This window comes from Miscanthus floridulus, chromosome 14 (genome assembly GCF_019320115.1).
Source record: "Miscanthus floridulus cultivar M001 chromosome 14, ASM1932011v1, whole genome shotgun sequence".
Classification (NCBI taxonomy): Eukaryota; Viridiplantae; Streptophyta; class Magnoliopsida; order Poales; family Poaceae; genus Miscanthus; species Miscanthus floridulus.
This window is the reverse complement of record NC_089593.1, coordinates 37,481,550-37,490,205: the sequence shown is the minus strand read 5'-3', so window position 1 is coordinate 37,490,205 and position 8,656 is coordinate 37,481,550. Positions and strand designations below refer to the sequence as shown.

At 51.7% G+C, this 8,656-nt stretch overlaps 1 pseudogene; it reads right to left on the bottom strand.

The window, feature by feature from the left end:
* Nucleotides 1-5,654: 5,654 nt before the first annotated feature.
* Nucleotides 5,655-7,848, bottom strand: LOC136505989 (uncharacterized; annotated as a pseudogene).
* Nucleotides 7,849-8,656: the final 808 nt, after the last annotated feature.

Below are 8,656 nucleotides of genomic sequence, written 5' to 3'. Positions count from 1 at the left end.
CGAATGCACATATATTTCTGCCAATCAAGAATTAGATCTATAGCATGCCAGCGCCCAGCGCCCCAAGACTTTTCACCGGCTTGTAATTATAACATGATTAACGAACAAGGAACACGTTTAAGCCCTCTTGGTGGGCAAATGAAACGATGAAACACACAAATCAAACCACACAGAGATTAACGAACAGAGGAGCAGCGCGAATGCGCTACGGCAATTGATGTGAGACTCAGGCACTCATCTTCACCAAGCGGAGCGCGTGTACACTACTGGAGGCCGCGGCTTTGCCGAGTGTTTTTACACTCGGCAAAGAGCCCTTTGCACTCGGCAAAGGCTTTGCCGAGTGTAGCACTCGGCAAAGTCCGTTCGGCAAAATTTTTCTCGGCAAAGGGTCTTTGTCGAGTGCTTTTTATCGGGGCACTCGGCAAAATAAAAAACAATTTTGCCGAGTGCTTGGGGCGGCACTCGGCAAAATATTTTCGGCCGTTCCACATCGGCCGTCAACGGTTATTTTGCCGAGGGCCTGACCCAGCACTCGGCAAAAAAAAAATTATTTTTTTTAAAAATTACTTTGCGTGCCCAAGTCTAGGCACTCGGCAAAGTTTTTTAATTATTTTTTTTAAAAAAATACTTTGCCGAGTGCCCCTGTCCAGACACTCGGCAAATTTTTTTTATTTTTTTTTAAAAATTACTTTGCCGAGTGCCCCAGCCCAGGCACTCGGCAAAGAATTTCTGGATTTTTTTAAAAAAAATACTTTGCCGAGTGCCCCAGCCCAGGCACTCAGCAAAGAATTTCTAGAATTTTTTTGGAAAAAACTTTGCCGAGTGCCTTGTCCATGGCACTCGGCAAAGACCCCGAGAATTGTAATTTTTTTTACATTCCATTGTAACAGACAATATATATATATATATATATATATATATATATATATATATATATATATATATATATATATATATATATATATACATCAATCATCACATCTATATCACCAACATGCATTATATATGACAAGCACACGCATATTTAATAAATCCATCACAAATTCACCAAAGTTCAACATCACAAGTTTATTATTACAAGTTCGACATCACAAAGTTCAACATCTCTACTGCGGCGACGGAAACTGCAGGTGTGGCCCCCTGGACAGCGGTGAAGGACCGGACTGCGGCGAAGGGTTGACGTGATCAGCCGCCGGTGACACGCTAGCGGGATTGTTTGAACCCGCCGACGGAGGCTGCACAAAAGAGAAGAGATTGCATGTGTTAGACTAAAAATTAAAAATTTCGGCAGCACATCCCCTGCATGGGGAGGTTTCCAACCTGCAAGAAACAACGGCACGAAGGCCGACAATCACAACGGCACGAAGGCCGACAATCACAACGGCACGAAGGCCGACAATCCCAACGGCATGAAGGCCGAAAATCACAATGGCACGAAGGCCGACAATCCCAACGGCACGAACGCATTAAACTTCCATACTCACAGGAGTGAAGTGTCAAACCGGAGCTGGAGCTGGCAACTGCACTTGGACACCCGATGCTTGCCCGATGGTTTGCATGATCTGATACATGTCCGCCATCTGCTTCTTCGTGGCCTCCAGCTCTGCGGTCAGGTGCGCTTGCGTCTCCCTTGTCTCTGCCAACTCGGCCTGCAGTGTTTCAATCACATGTTTCAGTATTGCAAATCTGATCAATGTGTGTAACGTTCAATGTACGACGAGTGAAACCAGAATTACCTGAAGTTCGTCGACCCGTGACAGTGTTGGAGTAGGCTGTGCACGTATGGGAAGGCTTCTGGCCGTGCTCCGTGCCCTCACGTCGGAGAGAGAGGGTGCAGAGCTCGAGGAGTCGACGCCGTCTGCAATCCACAACCGCCCGTGCTTCCTGCCTTGCCCCAGCCTCACGATCACCTCTGTCTCAAGGGGCTCAGTGCTCAGATTGTGATCTGAGCCATGGAGCGCCCTAACCGCCTCCGTGTAGTCTCTGACCTTAGCGTGGACGCTCGGGTCAGAGTAAGCCTGGGCAGGGGCATCCGGGTTGAAGACGACACTGGATTTCACCGGGCCCATGTGGGACACAGCCCATGCCCCAAACTCCGACACCGGCACGTCCGGGTGTGCCACCTCCTGCGAGAAAGACGGCAAGATGATTAGAAATCAGGCAAAATTGAGCGTTAGAATAGATAAATGGCATCTCGTACAAGTGCCCGCTTGAATGCGGGGAGGTTGCGGCTGCCTTGGTGGTGAGTTGGAGCGGTCCTCAGTGCCCGCTTCCGCTTGCCTTGCTCGTGCTTTGCGATGTACGCCGGGTCAAGGTACCTGTCCACGATCCTCGACCATGCCAATCTATGCGACATGCACCACGAGGCCGGCACCTACACATCATCAAGTGTTTGACATATAAGAAGATCAATTCTGGACCTACTAAATCTCAAAATGAATTAATATTATTCACCTACCTGAAGGTACTGCTCCTTGGTCAGCGCCACATTTCTTACGCCGGTTTTGTTGAGGGGCTCTTTCTTGATGGACCTGTAGTAGTCGACGTGGGCCTGGAGTCGCGCCTCGTGAATCATGTCGCCGACGTACTTCTTACAGGCTCTGTGTGCCGTCTGATCCGCCAGGGTCTCTCTACCTTCTTCGGCCTTGAAGTACCTCTGCATACAAACATGATGTATCCGTTCATTATTTCAATAAAAGACTTAAGCAATAGAGGAGATGTATTGAGCTATGTTGTGAGACACTTACCCAAAAGTCCGCCAAAACCCGCTCGTGCTTGTTGTTCTGGTCGTCATCCGAGCCGAGCTTGTACCTGTCCCACGACCAGGCCGGCTCCCACCTCCCCTCTTTCAAGTCCACAAGGCCGGGGAAGTGTTTCCTGCACAGACATCCCAGGACGGTAGCGGGGGTGCGTGGGGGGTCAAGAGCACCCGACAGAACTAGCCAGCCCCTGCACAAGTGATTACAAAAAATTATCAGTTTCTCTTTTGATTTTCAATGTATCATATGAAGTACTAGTGATAACATCTATAGTTACTTACCTTCTTCCCACAGGACGAACCAGAGGGCGTCGGTCAGGAAGCGGAATCGGAGGAAGGCTTGTGGGACCTCGCAGGTAGGGAGCCGAGAAAGCAGAACTGTCCTCCGTCTGTTGAGTCCCCTCGTCCCCCGATGGAGTGTCGGTGGTCGTGCCCGTGGCCGCCACGTGCTCCTCCGGGGTAGGAGATGGGTCCTCCGGCTGGTCGAGAGCTGGGGGAGGAGGCGGGTCCCTCCTGGGGCGACCCCGGCCCCTCCCCCTCCCCCTCCCCGTGCTGGGGCGACCTGGGCCTGCTCTCGCCGCTGGGGGCGAAGACGTCCCCTCGCCTCCATCAGGAGGGCGTAGCCACTGGTACACCGAGAGCACCTGCCTCGGTGAACGGTTGCCCACCATCTTTGTTCTGTCACCTGCAATGTACAAAGAATGAACAACAAGCGTTAGTACATACATGTCAAATAGTTCAAAATGAATAAACATAACAAAATTTAATAAAAAACATAGTATTACATGGTTTAGGAATAATCTTCATGATTGGGGTCATAGGTCTCATCATCACTGTCAAAATTGTCCAAATGGGCAAAACTATCCAAAGGTTCTGTGTCTTCTTCATTGTCTTTGCCTAAATGGAATCGCTCAAGCATTTGAATGTCCTTCGGATTTAGCACTACATCTCCAGAGTCCTCGTCATCAACCGTTTCATTGTCTACTTCCATGGCGGTCGTCACACCGGGTAAGACTATCTCAAAGCTCCCTTGTAGCTCATCTGCTTGATAGAACTCTCCATCATATGTGTTTGTGTCGAAGGTGTAATCTTCATCGTTTGGAACAGGTAGTTTACCGTGCGAAGATACCTGGTGCACAATGGACCAACCCTTAAGATGGTCTTTGTCTTGGCACGCGTATGGCGTATGATACACCTGCACGGCCTGTTGAGCCACAATATAGACATCTTTTTCTTTATAGACGGAATCATGCCTAATCTCGACTAGCCCAAGATGAGGGGCCCGTCTCATTCGTGCAGGATCAAACCAGTGGCACTTGAATATGATAGGAGTAAGAGGTACCCGACCCTCATATTCAAGTTCATAGATCTCCTCAATTATTCCGTAGTATTCGACGTCATTAGTGCCCGGCGTAAAAACTTGGTTGTTGGTGGTTTTCCGACCGAGCCGAGTCTGCTCGTGTCTTGACGTGTGGAAGCGATATCCGTTCACATCATAACCAGTATATGACTTCACCCTTAACTTGAAGCCATTTGCAACCTGTCTCAACTCGTCACTCATGGACGCATTGGTTTGCGCCTACAAGCTCAAGCATGATACATCCTTATACTATTGGAACGTACAAGCTAGTAAGGAATATCGACGAATGTACGACCTTTTGTTTAAACCAAGAAATAAAATCAGGCCTCCCAGCTCCTGCACCCTCTGAAAGAAGGGTATCATGTTCGTGCGAGGTAGGATCCCTTGATTGATGCCACTCTTGACGAACAAATTCCCTATACCAAAGAGAATCAATGGGGTTCGATACAGAACAGTGACGTCGTATTGAAACAAGTTCGTTGAGAACTTACTTAATGAATGGCGCAACCTCAACAAGGTTGGTGAACACATATAGCGTGATTCTGCACCACTCTTCTGGATCCAATCTCTTGGGGGTCGATCCACTTGCGCTGCCTAGTTGGCATTTGAAAAGGCTGAGGGTCGATTCAACTTCGCCAGCATTATAACAAGGGGGTGGATTATGCTTGCTAGGAAGGTTCGGCTTGTAGTAGGATGTCGTGAAGTTTGCAACCTCCTCCTGAATGCTTGCCTCTGCAATGGAAGCCTCAATTCTGGCTTTATTTGTACATTTCTTGCGAAGAGTCTTTAGACATCGCTTGATTGGATAGCACCAACGGGCCTGCACGGGCCCCCCCAACCATGCCTCGGTCGGGAGGTGCACAATTAGATGCTGCATCGACAAGAAGAAGCCAGGTGGAAAGATCTTCTCAAGCTCACAGACCAACTCAGGTGCCATAGTTTCCAATTCTGTAATGATGGTCGAAGATAGCTCCTTGGCACAAAGCTGGCAAAAGAAGTAGCTCAACTTTGCCAGCACTAGCCAGACATGCTCAGGGACATAGCCTTGAACCATTGACGGAAGTATGCGCTCAATCCATATGTGGTAGTCATGACTCTTCATCCCGTTGACTCGCAGAGTCTCTAAGTTCACTCCCCTGCTCAGATTCGCTGCATACCCATCAGGGTACATTAAATTCTTGATCCATCGAAGTACTTCCCTCCTTTGATCGATTTTCAAGACATAGGGGGCCCTAGGCCTTCTCCACTGCTTTCCTATTGCAGGAGGCCGCATCTCTAGGTTTGGCCTATCGCACAATGTCGCCAGGTCCACTCTAGCCTTAGGGTTGTCCTTAGACTTGTCAGTGTCCATGAGCGTTGCCCAAAGTGCCTTGGCGATATTCTTTTCAGTGTGCATGACATCAATGTTATGGGGCAGTAGGAGGTCATCGAAATAGGGGGCCTCGTCAAGCCGGACTTATGAGTCCACATATGTTGCTCACCATATCCCACGAAACCACCATCTTCGTTGGGCATGAGAGCATCTATCTGAGCACGAACCTCCACCCTAGTCCTCAAGTGCGGTCTAGGGTCCATCGCTTTGACACCTTTCATAAAGCTCTTGACGTCTTCTCTGAATGGATGGTCAAGAGGGAGGAATTGATGATGTTTGTCGAACGACGAATACTTGCCACCCTTCTTCAACCATATGAACCTCACAGCTTCCTTGCATATTGGGCATGGGAACTTCCCCTAAACACACCAGGCGCACATTAACCCGTACGCCAGGAAGTCGTGCAGGGAGTAGTGGTACCAGACGTGCATTTTGAAGCTAGTCTTCGTAGCTCGGTCGTATGTCCACACCCCTTTGACCCAAGCATCGATCAACTCATCTATCACAGGCTCCATGAAGACACCCATATTACTCCCCGGGTGTCCAGGGATTATCAATGATAGGAACACGGTATGTTGTTGAAAGGAGACACCGGGGGGGGGGAGATTCAGGGGGATGACGAACACGGGCCAACATGTGTATGGTGCAGCCATCATGCCATATGGATTGAACCCATCTGTTGCCAGCGCGACACGTACATTACGAGCCTCCTCTACTTTGAGAGGATGCCGTGAATTGAAGTACTTCCATGCATCAGCATCGGATGGATGTACTATCTTCTCAGGATTGTATCGTGTGCCGTTTTTGTGCCATGTCATCTGTTTCACGGATTCCTCGGTCATGAATAGCCGTTGGAGCCTCGGCAGGAACGGAAGGTGTCATAGGACTCTCATGGGGATCTTAAGCTGCCTCTTCTGGCCATCGCCTGAGTCTACCTCCACGTACCTGGAGGATTTACACTTCGGGCAGTACTTTGCATCCGCGTGTTCTTTCCTAAATAGGACGCACCCCTTTGGACACACATGTATCTTGTCATACGGCATCTTAAGTGCAAGAAGAGGCTTCTCTGACTCGTACAAGTTCTTCGGCATAATGTGTGTCTTCGGTAGCATATCGCTCCACACGGCCACCATCTTGTCGAAGCCTTCTCGACTTAGGTTTAACTCGGCCTTCAACCCCATTACGCGACCAATGGCGTCTAGCTGAGAAACATTAGTATGATCATGAAGGGGTCTCTGTGCCGAGTCCAACATCAGGAAGAAGGCATCTGCGATAGCCTCCATCTCCTCCTTGTCACGTCCTTGAGCGAACTAAGCTTGGTGCGTGTCATCCAGCATGTCTGCTACCCCGGCATCATCATCGAAAGCCTCGAGCCGTGGTCTCACCACCTCCTCCCTGATACGATCAGCTTCACCATGGTGGATCCACCGGTGGTAGCCCGGAGTAAATCCAAACTTCACAATATGTTTACCCATGGTTAACCTATCTTTCCTTCTTCTGTTGTCACAACCGCTGCACGGACAAACCACTAGAGAATGGCCTCTGGCACTCTCACCAAATGCATGCTGTAAGAATTCTTCGACCTTGACTATAAACAGCAAGTCGTAATCGTGCTCGTCTCTCCGGAGCGTGTACATCCACTCACGGTCCTCCATCCTTTAACAGACGTATCAGCACATATGAGTCACCATCAATTGCATCTACGCGGTGTCCCTACTCTCTAATAGGTGAGGATAGGTCCTAATCCCACCCGTGGATCCGTAGATGAGGTTAGTTTCCATGCTCCGCTCCTATCCGAGACGGAATTTCAACAGCACCTCCCTGCTGTTCTCCCGATACACGTCCAGCAAGGGAGAGTGTGTATTCGGAGAACAACAGGGGGTGATGCCGAAACACCGTCTCGGACCGGAGCGGACCATGGAAACTAACCCATCTACGCATCCGCGGGCTGTCCAAAAAACGTGGACAATCCGAAACAGAAATGCTCGCAGATATGCAAAGATCTGCATACCTCCAAAGATATCTCTTTCGGACGGGAGACGCCTAACTAGGCTACACCGATCTACGACGACAGACAAGCGGAAAAAGAGATGATTTATACCTAGGGTGTCGGTGAAGTCAGGCTAGCGAGGCAGTGGCGAGTCGATGCAGTGGCGAGGCGACGCAGTGCAGGCAGACCCGCGACGCCGACAAAAACGATCGGGGACCTCCGGGTCACCTCCGACAGGTCCTGCTCTGCAAAAGAAGAAACACGACACTATAAGTTCAAAATTTCGGCAGCACCTCCCTTGCACGGGGAGGTTTCCAAAACCTACAAAAAACAACGGCACGAAGGCCGACAATCACAAACGGCACGAAGGCCGATAAGAACAGCGGCACGAAGGCCGACATCACAACGGCATGAAGGCCGACAAACGGAGAAAGGGTGGATATACCTTGCCCACGCTCATAGGCGGTTCGGTGACGGTAGGGGCGGCGGCGGGACGGGCACACGGAGAAGACGGCCGAGGCACCTCCTCCTCCCCTCTACCTCGGCTTCCTCCCCCTCTCCCCTTCTCCTCCTCCTTCCTCTCCTCCTCCTTCTTCCTTTTTCTTCTCTTTTTTCCTTCTCCTTTTCTTCCTTTTCCTTTTCTTTCTTTCTCTTCTTTTTTCTTCCTTCTTCTTCCTTCTTCTCCTTACTGCTGCTTCCTCCTCCTTCTTCCAAGCCGGCGGCAACAGCAGGGGCGCACGGGGACGGCGCGTGCAAGGGAGGACAGCCGCGCGCGCCGGCGGTGGCAGTACGCGTGGACGGCGGCGGCGGGCAGCGCTGACGGCGGCGGCGCGGCCGGGCTGGGGGGTACTCGGGGGTGGGGGCGCGCGGTGGCGGGGGCTTGCCGGGGAGCCGCGCGGCTGGGCTGGGGGTGCTCGGGGGCGGGGGCGCGCTCTGGCGGGGGCTCGCCAGCGTGGGCGCGCCGGGGAGCCGCGCGGCTGGGCGGCGCGGTGGGGTTGGGGGTCCTCGGGGGCGGGGGCGCGCGGTGGCGGGGTCTCACCGGCGTGGGCGCGCCGGGGAGCCACGCGACGGGGCTGGGGGTGCTCGGGGCGGGGTCTCGCTAGCGTGGGCGCGCCGGGGAGCCACGCGGCCGGGCTGGGGGGTGCTCGGGGGAGGGGGCACGCGGTGGCGGGGGCT